This window comes from Bufo bufo, chromosome 2 (assembly GCF_905171765.1).
Source record: "Bufo bufo chromosome 2, aBufBuf1.1, whole genome shotgun sequence".
Lineage (NCBI taxonomy): Eukaryota > Metazoa > Chordata > Amphibia > Anura > Bufonidae > Bufo > Bufo bufo.
The window spans coordinates 348,373,853-348,386,131 of NC_053390.1; the positions used below are offsets into that span (position 1 = coordinate 348,373,853).

General features: G+C 46.2%; 1 protein-coding gene across 2 annotated transcripts in view; it reads left to right on the plus strand.

Moving 5' to 3' along the window:
* The first annotated feature begins 402 nt into the window (after nt 1–402).
* CEMIP2 (cell migration inducing hyaluronidase 2) overlaps nt 403–12,279 on the plus strand; it is a 111,408-nt gene continuing 99,531 nt past the window's right edge. Inside the window, exon 1 of one of the 2 annotated variants that reach the window (XR_005776232.1) lies at nt 403–710. The gene's annotated coding sequence lies outside the window, so the exon portion shown is untranslated. The remainder of the gene's footprint in view (nt 711–12,279) is intronic. The other variant, XM_040417082.1, reaches the window with a different exon arrangement.

Genomic DNA, 12,279 nt, shown 5'->3' on the forward strand with positions numbered 1-12,279 from the left:
TGCTGCTCCATCAGACCAGAGGAATGGGCCCTGATCTCAGGATTGGTGGAGGTCCCAGCAGTAGGACCCCCTGTGTCATGTAGATAGGGGATAACTTCTAAACTTGGCACAACCCCTATGCCACTGATGACTCTACCTTTTTCCAGTAGACCAAACCTGCAGCTGGTACATGCTGGCACCATGAAGGTCCTGTGACCCTACGTACGGTAAAGCTGGTACGGTCAGCGCTGTGGAGTATGTTGGCGCTATGAATATTATAGAAATAAAATAAGTATAGGGTTAAAAGCTGCTTCATATGCTGTCAGTATCCAGGGTCCTGTCTTCCTGAGCTCACACCCCAGATGCCGGCAGGGGGCGCAGCGCCAGCAGGGTGAGCGCAGACTCCGCCCTCTGTCCTCCCGCACACACATATATATGGTCCCCGGGACCGGGAAAGTCTTCACTCTCAGCGGAGCGGAGGTTCTGATTGCCATTGTCTTCCTCCCAGTACGGGTGATCGCGGGGGGTGGATGGCAGTCCCAGGCAGACGCCACAAAGAGGACTAAGCGCAGGCAGCAGCCCCTTTGTTGTGCGCGGACGAGCGGCAGAGTTGTGTGGAGACGTCATTTCTGGGAGGAAAACTTCTTACAGCTCCAGCAACCGGTGCCTTGTGCCATGGGCAGGAGGGCAGTGCCCGGCGCTGTGCACGTGTGAGACACCACCTGGCTCCGGTAAGTGTCCTCTCCAGTGACTTCTGTCAAGTCTCACTTCTCCTATGTGGACCTTACGTGGAAGACCCGGTGGCCAATCAGGTTTCAGCTTGTGTTGCTTTCGTGAAGGTTTGATGTTCGAACCCGCGATCTGATTGGCCGCGGCTCTTCCTGTTGTCTCGGCAGCTGCCAGTCCTCTTTGTGCTCTAGCTGCTTGTATGGTATATATGGAGAGCTTTGTGGAGGTGCTCCGAGCTGGAGATGAGCCAATGACTATGGGGGTCGGCAGTTTCCTGACTGACTTTATGGCAGTGGTCCCATTGAAAGGAGCCGTAAAACCAGCCCAGCTGATAGGAGAACAATAGGTTCTTTGCATTGTGCCTTTAATAGGAGAGACCCCTTTGATTTAGGTTTGCTGAGGGGGCTTCTAGTGTGTCCTTTAGGCTTTGTTCACACCAGTGTCTTTTATCTGTGTGCTATCTGCGACCTCAGTGGTTGTTGCCGATACGTTTCTCTGTTCCAAATGCTCCACGTTGGGGACAAGAATAGTCATTTTTGTTGGACGCGAGGAAATGACAGAACAATAGTTTATGGATTCACTGTGTGCATGAAGCCTGGACGTCTCCAGGTATATGCTGGCACCCCTTCATTCCCATGTGACGTTCCTCCAGGTAGTCATTACAGCCTGTCATGCCCCCTGTCACGAGCCGTCATCTACAGCAGAACCTTGTCACCAAGCTTTCCTAGGGCCCTGAATGGACAGTCAGCATGCGTGACCTTGCTGCCGCCGTGCACAAAACATCCACAAGATGCAGCAGAAGATAGAATATTCCATCTTTTGCGACACGGACATGCAATCGCGTGAGATGCACGGTTCACCCGGCCGTTTTTTATACGAATGCGTAGTTAGGTGGATATGCTGTTCAGGAGTCTTGGAAAGCTTGGAGAACCTTCAGTCTTCATCGTGGAGCTATAATGGTGGACACAATGGTTTTTACAGTTTGCACCCCTCCCCCAATTCCAAAAAAGACACCATGTCAGAAGAAGTCGTCATGTGGGGGTCTACATCCTGCACAACAAAGTGACCATGACCCTTTCTGACCCGGTGATGCCCTTTCCTAGTGATCGGTGGAAACCACAGGGCCCCATCATACGAGGATCTCTTGGGGACCCCTCTCATGAGCTACCAACAGCATCTTCTGCAATCTGCCCAGATAGAGATGTCTCGGTGGTCCTATGATTGCTGGGGGTAATCAGATCTCTCTGTGCATTTCTTCTGTCACTTTCGGCAGATGTGGCCAATAGTTCATCAGTGTCACCCCAAGGGCTCATGCACACGACTGTTGCCCGGCTGTGGTCGTATTGCAGCCCGCGGGTCCGCGATACACGGGCACCGGCTGTGTGCATCACAGATCGCGGACCCGTTCACTTCAATGGGTCGTCAATTCGGGAGATGCGGAACGGAGGCACGGATCAGAAGCCCACCGACGCACTAGGAGTGCTTCCGTGGGTTTTCTGTCCGTGCCTCTGCACCGCAAATAAAGTAGTGCTTGTGGACAGATCACGGACCCATACAAGTTGAATGGGTCTGGATATGTCCCGGCCGCCGAACGGACATTACCCGTGCATTGGTGACCGCAAATTGCTGTCCTCAACGCACGGAACGGCCAGCACACGGTCGTGTGCATGAGCCCTAAGGCTACCTGAACACGTTGGAGATTTTTATGTAGAAAATCCACATCGCCCATAAATCTGCATTTTTTTGGTGCAGATTTTCTGTTTTATTAACCCCCATTGAAGTCTGTGGAGAGAATCACTATGTAGAAGGTGAGGAGTTGCACAGGCTACTGACTGTAGATTGTACAATCCGCACAACAGGTACACAAAGGGGAGAATTATCATCTCCCTTACGCCTGAAAAGTGACCTTAAAAAGACACAAACTACGGTATATGTTTGACTTTTAGAAAAAATCTCTTGAATTTATGCCACCCTCGCCACTTTCCTTGAAAGGGGCATGGCAATGGCAGGGAGGGCACGTGTCCAGCTGCCCTGACAAATTTCTCTTCATTTACACCAGTTTTGGTGCACATCTCGCTCTTCCATTGAACGGATGAAATCCGCAGCTAAAACTGCAAACATGACGTGCGCAGATTTGGAAATCCGCAACGCAGGTCAATCTCTGCACGGAACAATCTGCAGTGTGTACGCAAGATTTGTTCTCCTACACTTTGCTGGGACTGTACTACTCTGGTTTTTCTGCACAGGAATCCACGTGAAAAAAAACACGCGTATTCTGCAATTTGTGCAGGTGGCCTAAGGGTGAATACACACGTGACAGTAAAAATCCACGGTGCAGTACAATCTGTGGACATTTTCTGCGTGGAAAAATGAGCAGGCGATGGATTTTCAAATTCTCAACATTCAGTCTTCGATTTTTTTCAGTGCACATTTCACCAGGTTCAACGCAGTGGCGTGAAATCCATGGAAATCGCATCAAAATCTTCGTTTAACACGTGTGGGTTTTGCGGTTGTTCACTGCCGGGTTGATACGAGATTCACCGTGCATGGACTTAGCCTAAATGCTAATGCACACGACCTCATGTATTTTATGTGGTCCACATTTTTTTTTAAAAGAACGGAAACGGAAGAAAAATAAGTTTGTGTGCATGAGCCCTAATGCAGAACGTACTGGTAATCCATAAAGTTACTGGATTTCTGGATTCTCCTTAGTTCATGGAGCAGCCGATCCTTTCAGGGACATGTCTGCCTCCGGAGTGTAAACTTCCACAGTCTGCGTAGTGCGGCCATCTCTGCTTACTGAATGGAGTCGCTGCCTGTGGCATGAATGCCCGTGCTGAAAACCAGATGCACAGGGTATGTATAAAGGGGTTTCAGAGCCGAACCCGGACATACCCATAACTTCGCCCAGGCAGCTGTCCTGACCGGAGCATTTAATGCTCCGATGCTCTCCTTTGCCCTGTGCTGACTCGCTCAGGGCAAAAGCATTTTCAGGAGATCATATGACGTACCAGGCTCTCCTTAGGGCTGCCAGGTGGAGGATTCCATCCAGCAGCATTTTCGGTGACATCACCGGCACTGATGGGCGGGCTTTAGCGCTGCCCTAGCCTGTAAAACGGCTAGGGCAGCGCTAAAGCCGGTGACGTCACTGAACAACTGCTGGAGGGAAGCCTCTGCCCGGCAGTGTGTTATTGTAAATAAGAGCCCTTGCCCTGCGCGACCCAGCGCAGGGCAAAGGAGAGCATCGGATGCTAACATCAGGGGTTAGCCGGGGTGAAACTATGGGTATGTCTGGGTTGAGATCCGAACCTGGACAACCCCTTAAGACTTGATGCAGACATTTATTGTATGTGACTGTCCCTTTCATCTGAATGGCACTTGCTGAAACACTTCCATTCACATATACATATATAGAATAGATTTGTCGCTAAGGTTTCTGCAGCAGATTTGCTCCATGTGAGTACACCCTCTTCCCGTTCTATCTCATGTGCCCATTGACTCCCATTGGGATGTATCTGCTGGTGTTTGTTCCTGGCAGCCCCCATCTTGCTCCTCACCACAGGTATGCCTGATGGCACTCCGCACAATGCATTACCCAAAATGATTTGCCGATGTGCGTTCACTGCTGTTAATAACATGTTGGACAAACCTGAATTGACCGTCACGGTTGGTGGAACATAGGACCTACTGTAACTTTCTGTACTTCTTGGGGTACTTTCACACTAGTGTTATTCTCTTCCGGCACTGAGTTCCGTCAAAAGGGCTCAATGCCGGAAAAGAACTGATCAGGTATATCCCCATGCATTCTGAATGGAGAGCAATCCATTCAGGATGTCTTCAGTTCAGTCATGTTGACTGATCAGGCAAAAGAGAAAACCGCAGCATGCGCAGACCGAAAAAAAGGTGAAAAAAAATAAATGCCGGATGACACCAGAAAGACTGTTCCGGCATTTCAATGCATTTTTAAGACTGATCAGTCTTGGGGGTACTTTCACACTAGCGTTTTTCTTTTCCGGCATAGTTCCGTCACAGGGGCTCTATACCGGAAAATAACTGATCAGGTATATCCCCATGCATTCTGAATGGAGAGTAATCCGTTCAGGATGTCTTCAGTTCAGTCATTTTGACTGATCAGGCAAAAGATAAAACCGTAGCATGCGGATCCGGCATTTTTTCCCCATAGGAATGTATTAGTGCCGGATCCGACATTCAGAATGCCGGATCCGTCCTCCCAGCCTGCGCATGCGCAGACCGGTGAAAATAAAAATACAACACTGATCCGTCTGTCCGCATGAGAAGTGGAAAGACTGATCCGTCTCTCAAATGCATTGCAAGAACGGATCTGTATCACATCCAAATCGGCGGATCCGGCGGGCAGTTCAGACGACGGAACTGCCCGCCGGATCACACTGCCGCAAGTGTGAAAGTAGCCTTACAAATGCCATCAGTTGGCATACGTTTTGCCGTATCCGGCAGACAGTTACGGCGATGGAACTGCTTGCCAGATCACTCTGTCGCAAGTGTGAAAGTAGCCTAAGGGTGCATTCACCTGACTGTATGTATTTTGCGGTCCACAAAACACTGATCCGCAAAAAAATACAGATGACGTCCGTATTGCATCCCCTTTTTTTTTTTTTTTTCTTTTTTTTCACACTGATTTTCGCGCAGAATTACCTCGCCGTAATACAGTACTAGCAGAGTCTATGAGAATAGACACATCTCATGTTCACTTTGCTTTTTTTTTGGTGTGGATTTTGAAATCTGCAGCATCTGTTTGTGCAGATTTCCCCCTTTGCAATGGAGAGGGTGAGAATTGGGGCAAAATACGTCAAATTCTCCAAGTAATACATGCAGAAATGCAGAGAAATCAATGTGGAATTTCTGCTTTGAATCCCACACCTGTGTGCAGGTACCCCAATAAAGGAAGTCCTTCTGTGGGATTTGCCTGGATAAATATGCAGGTCTCTGTCCTTCTGGAGATTTCTGTATTACTATATACAATGACGCCTAGTTATTACATTATTTCACAATTATATTTGACTGAATTTAAGTGGGCATTTCCGTAGTGCCCCAGCAGTACTTGCACAAGGATATAAACCACACAATTGTTTGAGAAACTCTCTGGCTCTCAGCCAGACCTCAAGGAAACCATTACAACTCATGACTCCTGGTCGAGTCATTCACCTAATTAGACATAGCTGTATGTGGACTGCTATCTCTCTAATCTGGCCCCAAACATGGCATTGTCTAGTAGATTGGTAGCTCTTAAAGGGGTTCTCTGGGATTTTGATATTGATGGTCTGTCCTTAGAGAGGTCATCAATATCTGATTGGTGGGGGTGTGTGCTGATCCGCTGTATGAAGAGGTCAACCTGCTCTGTGACTGCATAGGCCTCTTCCTAAGCCATGTAATGTCCCGTTTATTGGTCACCTGGCCTAGGTGCAGCTCATTCCGATTTTATAGATATGTAAATTAACCTGCGATGAGTCCTGTATGTGAGATGAGTCAGGGACAGGACTCATCTCAGGTTAATTTGCATATGTATCAATTTTTTATATTTTTTATTTTTACACAATAAAAGCACACAGAGCTATGGGGACTGGGTATTGCTGATGTGCTAGCGGCCATCTAGCCACCCATGTCCTCAGCTCTATACACAAAATCCAGATGACAGGTTCCCTTTAATTTTTTTTATAATTAGGAAGGGAGAAGGGCGCAGTGTAAAATCAAATAAAAATACCTTAACTTCCATTAAAAGTCTTCACTTTTCCCATGCAGCCGATCCCTGATTGGTCTGCAGCAGTCACATGCCATTCATTGTTCATCTGATGCTGCAGCCAATCACGGGCCTCAGCATTTGCCAATCATGTACACATGACCAGTGAGGCCAGTGATTGGCTGTGGTGGTCATGTGAACTAGTAACTTGATGTCATCACTACAGATCCAGTGAGGATCGGAGCAGCAGGGACTAGAGCAGTGGCCATTTTAAAGGTGAGTAAGTTTATTTTCTATTTTACAATGCTTTATCAGAGAACCCCTTTTAGCACTGTGGGGGACATTTATGGAAGAAACTGTGCTCCCTCTCCAGCTTTACTGTATTTCATACTCTGCTCTTGAACAGTGAAAGCTGCGCTGTGGTTGCTATGGGCATAAAGGCCGTTTATAAATCTATGCCTTCCATATACAAACTTCCATGTCTGATACATGTCTGCTGATTGGTCATGTGCTTGTTTCTGATCGCTAGGGACAAGAAGAATAAGCCTTACTTATGTAACACTGTTAAAAGTAATGTCAAATGATTTTGTACTTAACAACATAGCATTATCTCCGAAAAGGAAATCGTTGCTATTTCCCTTCATAATTCAGTGTTTAACTTCAGGAAATGAGTTATGAGTTATTGGGCACTTTCTGTACAAAGGATTGTGCATCAGAACATCCATTACCATCCTGACATGCTTAAAGATGGTTTTAAAGTTAGTCTGTCAGCAGTTTTGGCCTCATGCACACGACCGTATGTATTTTGCAGTCCGCAACGGAACAGCTGTCCCCTAATAGAACAGTCCTATTCTTGTCCGTAATGCAGACAATAATAGGACATGTTCGTTTTTTTGGCGGAACGGACATACGGAATGCACATGGAGTACAATAATAATTATTATTTATTTCCGGACCCATTGAAATGAAACGGAACTGACACGGAAAGAAAATACATTTGTGCGCACGAGTCCTTAACCATGCTAAACTGGGGACAGCACTAGCTAGTGCCTGGGGAGAGCAGTAGAAGCATACTTTCTGTGGAGCTTTTATCAGGAGTAGTGTGAATATAAACTTTTTTTGTTCTGCCAGGTTTTGCTTCTGCAAGTGCCATGAAGGTGGAGCTTCAGCATGAAGCGCTCTTGGCATTGCCCTGCCCCTCTGCTTTGAGTCACAGCTGTAGCATCCAACTACGAGACCACTACAGCTGTCACTCAGAGCACTGTGACACAGATCAACACAGAGAGCACTTAGATGCTTTACCTCCATGACCCTTGCAGGAGCAGAATCTGGCTGAAGAAAAACTTCATGTTCACACTTCTCCTGATAAAAGCTCAGCAAAACATATTTTTCTTGCTCTCCCCAGCACCTAGCTAGTGCTGTTGGCAGTTTTGCATGGTCCCTTTAACCCCTTTGGGGTATGACTGAAGTCTGGTCTTTAAAAATGGTGCTTGCCGTAGATATGATAGGCTAGTGGCGTCCACTATTGGTTGTGCAGATTGGACGCAGACGAAAACTATGGTTGTGTGCATGAGGCTTGAAAATAAGCTGCTGCACAACCGTTTGGCCAACGGCTATTGAATGTCTGTGGTAACCTTATCATTAAAGCTATTGTCTGGAAATTTGATATTGATGGCCTATCCTCAAGATAGGTCATTAATATGAAATTGGCAGGGATCCAACTCCGGGCACCCCCACTGATCAGCTGAGCTCTGCTGTCTCTTCACAACTAATACAGCACAGCGCCGTATGTTGTATAACAGCTCTGCCTAGCATTGTAGCTCAGCCCCATTCACTTGAATGGCTGATGTATGGTAACATTACTGGCCCAAGTTCTCTGAGTGCTGTGGCCTCTTTAACACAGCTAATTGGCAGGGTCTTGGGAGTTGGACCCCTGCTGATCTGATATTGATGACCTATTCTGAGGATTAGGTTATTATATATTACCAGATAACCAATTTAATGATGAGCAAAACTAAAGGTTACCATAAACATTCAATAGCTGTTGGCTGGTTAGTTGTGTCTTCAGACAGAGATCCAGCGAGTAGGGACTCTTTAGGGCAATGCTCCATGAAGAAAAAAATCTGCTCCTCTAGTGCCACCTGTTGATGGCTACCCTTGAAGTCAGTGTCTGACCCCATCTTCAGCAGAAATCAGTGTCAGGCCTCATGCACATGGCCGTGGCCGTACTGCAGGTCCAAAGTATGCGGGCACCGGCCGTGTGCTCCCCGCATCACGGATGCTGACCCATTCACTTAAATGGGTCCGTGGAACGGAGGCACGGAACCCTACGAAAGCACTACGCTAGGGCTTCCGTGGTGTTTTTCTCCGTGCCACCGAAAATAGAACATGTTCTTCTGTGTTTTTATTTTTATGGTGCAGATGGATCACAGACCCATTCAAGTTGACCGTGCATTGGGGACCGTAAATTGAAGTCCCCAATGCATTGAAAAACGGCCACACAACGGCAGTCTGCATGAAACCTCAGCCTCCAATTTGTGCCCGGGGTCGTCTTGTAAATCTATGTGGGATTTGCCTTAGATTTGCTGGTTGGTATTAGCTTAGGCTACACGATGAGCAGAGCCCTGAGCTGTGGAGTGCTTTCTGGTGAGCCACCCCAATACTAAATACATTGTGTTACTTATCTTGTGCTTATCCACAGTTCAGCCTGGTGTATAGTCTAGGGATGAGCGAATCGACTGCAGATGAAACATCCGAAGTCTATTCGCATAGAACTTTGCTCCGAGTGCTCCATACATTATTAGAATGTATTGGCTCCGATGAACCACTGGGAATCGAGCCTGAGTTCAGGAAAAGGTTTTTAACAGTAGAAATTAATTTTTGAAGTTATTACCCAAAGTCTCGCAAGACTTCATTAAGTAGTAACTTCAGCTCATCTGAGCCAATACATTCTAGTACTGTACGGAGCACTCGCTCCGTACAGTATTCAAACAACGTTTTATGCGAATTGGCTTCTATTTGCTCATACTATAGTCCAGATCTTCTATTCACATGAATCGTATTACTATTCTGGTTATCACCTGAGCAGATGATTACCCCAGGTCCTGCTCCAAGCTGCTTGCTTTCCCCCTGCAGAATTCTGGAGTCTGTCAGAAATGTGGGCGCTTGTACTGAGCTGCTCTCTTCTGGTCGTCAGCGGGCGGGACCACCCTCCTTGATGTCCTTATACCTTAGGGCATGTTGATAGGGGTTGTCGTCATGAGACCCTTTCATGCTTATTCTAGCATTACTGCCAAGCCATTGTCAGAAACTGTGTGCTTCTGGTGCCGGCATTGTTTTTTTAGAAATGGCCTTTCTGCTGGTTTATTGCATTTGTAGTTCAGGCTGCAGAACTGCTGTGAGCAATTTCCTGTTGAAATGAGAAGTGCAGTATGAAGTGATAGATGTAAATCCTACTTTTTAGTAGCTAGTGTGTTTTGACAGAAGTGAGAAATAAGTCGCATTTGATATTTGACTAGAAGTCCAGCTTACAACCAGAATTGTGCATCATAAGATGTACTGGCACGGCGTTCCACTGGAGAGTACGCACTGGTCAGGATGGATTTAAGATTTGTGTCCAGTTAGTGGACCTGGGTTACTTTTATAGGTGATTTTGTTCAAAAGACCAACCCAATAGACATATCTGTTTAAGGGCACTTTCACACTTGCGGCAGGACGGATCCGACAGGCTGTTCACCCTGTCGGATCCGTCCTTCCGCTATTTCGCCGCTCCGTCCCCATTGACTATAATGGGGTCGGGGCGGAGCTCCGGCACAGCACGGCAGTCAACGGCGCAAAGCCGCCGGACTAAAATTACATAGCACAAAAACAAATCGTAACCCAAACAATGTGGTGGGCAACATCTACTCCCCTCAAAGAAGCCAACTCAACATAGACCAAGCAAACCTACACGAAAAAGAGAAGTCTCAAATGGCTCAAAAAGTAATAATCTTCTTTATTGAATACATATATACAACATTATAAAAATAGAGATGAAATACATAAAAGTAGAAGTGCAGTGTACACCTGAGGAACAGTGTAATAACGCTCTCAATACAGATCGCCCCCAGATGACGTGTCGGGGTGTGCGGTTCTCCTTAGGTGATCGTTCTAATTATGGGTATGTAAGGATTTGTTCTACTTTACATTTGTTGCCTCTTTGAGGGGTTAAACTTATTCATTTATACAGACACAGGTATTGCCGCTGTTTTATATTAAACCTGATTCCATATTGCTATCTTTTTATAGTTGAAGGGAACCTGTCATCTGGATTTTGTGTATAGAGCTGAGGACATGGTTTGCTAGATGGCCGCTAGCACATCCACAATATCCAGTCCCCATAGCTCTGTGTGCTTTTAGTGTGTATAAAAACCGATTTGATACATATGCAGATTACCCGGAGATGAGTCAGAGCTTGAAAATATGACTTCTCTGGTCACACAAGTAAGATATGACTCTTCTCTACAAGTAAGATATGACTCTTTTATGTTAATTTGCATAAAAGGCAGGAAGTACAAAAAATACATGATACTTATTTAATATTTCTGCAAATTAAATGAAAAGTGTAATTTATATGTTTAGGGTAACACAATGAACATTTTAGAAACGCTCAGTGAGGGTAGCATAGTAGTGGTGACAGATTCCCTTTATGTTCTGCATGCATGCAGGACTTTTGTCTCCGCTTCAAAATCATCTTCTGAGCGGAAACATAACGGACCCCTTTAAGTGGTATATACCGGTAGTCGCTGTACTCCCTCTGTATTGAGAACATTATTACACTGTTCCTCAGGTGTATACCGCACTTTTACTTTTATGTATTTCATCTCTATTTGTATCATGTGGTGTGTGTATATGTATTCAATAAAGAAGATTATTATAACTTTTTGAGACTCCCCTCTTTATCGTGTAGTTTTCCTTCATCTTTAGGATTTACTACATTTGGGCCTATTTGTCTCTTGAGATCTGACATGAGCCCTGGCTGTTTTCCAGAAATATGAGAGATTGGTCACATAGTACACTGCTGAGAAGTAAGGCTTTGTTCACATCACCGTTTAGCCTTTCCGTTCTCCTGCTCCGTTTAGGAGCAGGAGAACGGAAAGGACGGAAGAGGCACATAACTGACGCCAAACGGAACCCTTAGGACCCCATAGACTATAGTGGGGTCCGTTATGTTTCCACTCAGAAGATGATTTTGAAGTGGAGACAAAAGTTGTGCATGCAGGACTTTTGTCTCCGCTTCAAAATCATCTTCTGAGCGGAAACATAACGGACCCCACTATAGTCTATGGGGTCCTAAGGGCTCCGTTTGGCGTCAGTGCCTTTTCCGTTCTCCTGCTCCTAAACGGAGCAGGAGAACGGAAAGGCTGAACGGTGATGTGAACGAAGCCTAAGGAAAATGCTGCATGTAACCAAACAGCTGGTTGTACACCCTGTCAATCACATGTTCTCTGGTCACCATGTAAATATGGCCACTCTTAGAGGTGGCTCCTAATGTCCAGCTCCTGAGAAGTGTTGAAGCCATCACTTCTGGTGGCAATCCGATCAGGAAACCTGCTTTACAGAGGAAGCCTTGACGTTCCTGTTACACTTTGATGTCCCCACAAGGTTATTATATTGACAAGTTAGAAATAAAAGCTGCTCCTGCTCCCCTGGCCTGAGCCCATAGTGAAACCGGTGTGGAAATACAAGCAAATGGAAAATGATGAAATAGTAGTTACAGCTTGGAAGGCCTATGCGGGTGTCCATTACAACCACAGTGCACATTCCCGTCCTGTGGCTCCCCTTATCCTCATGCTAACTCTTCCCACAAGTCTGCT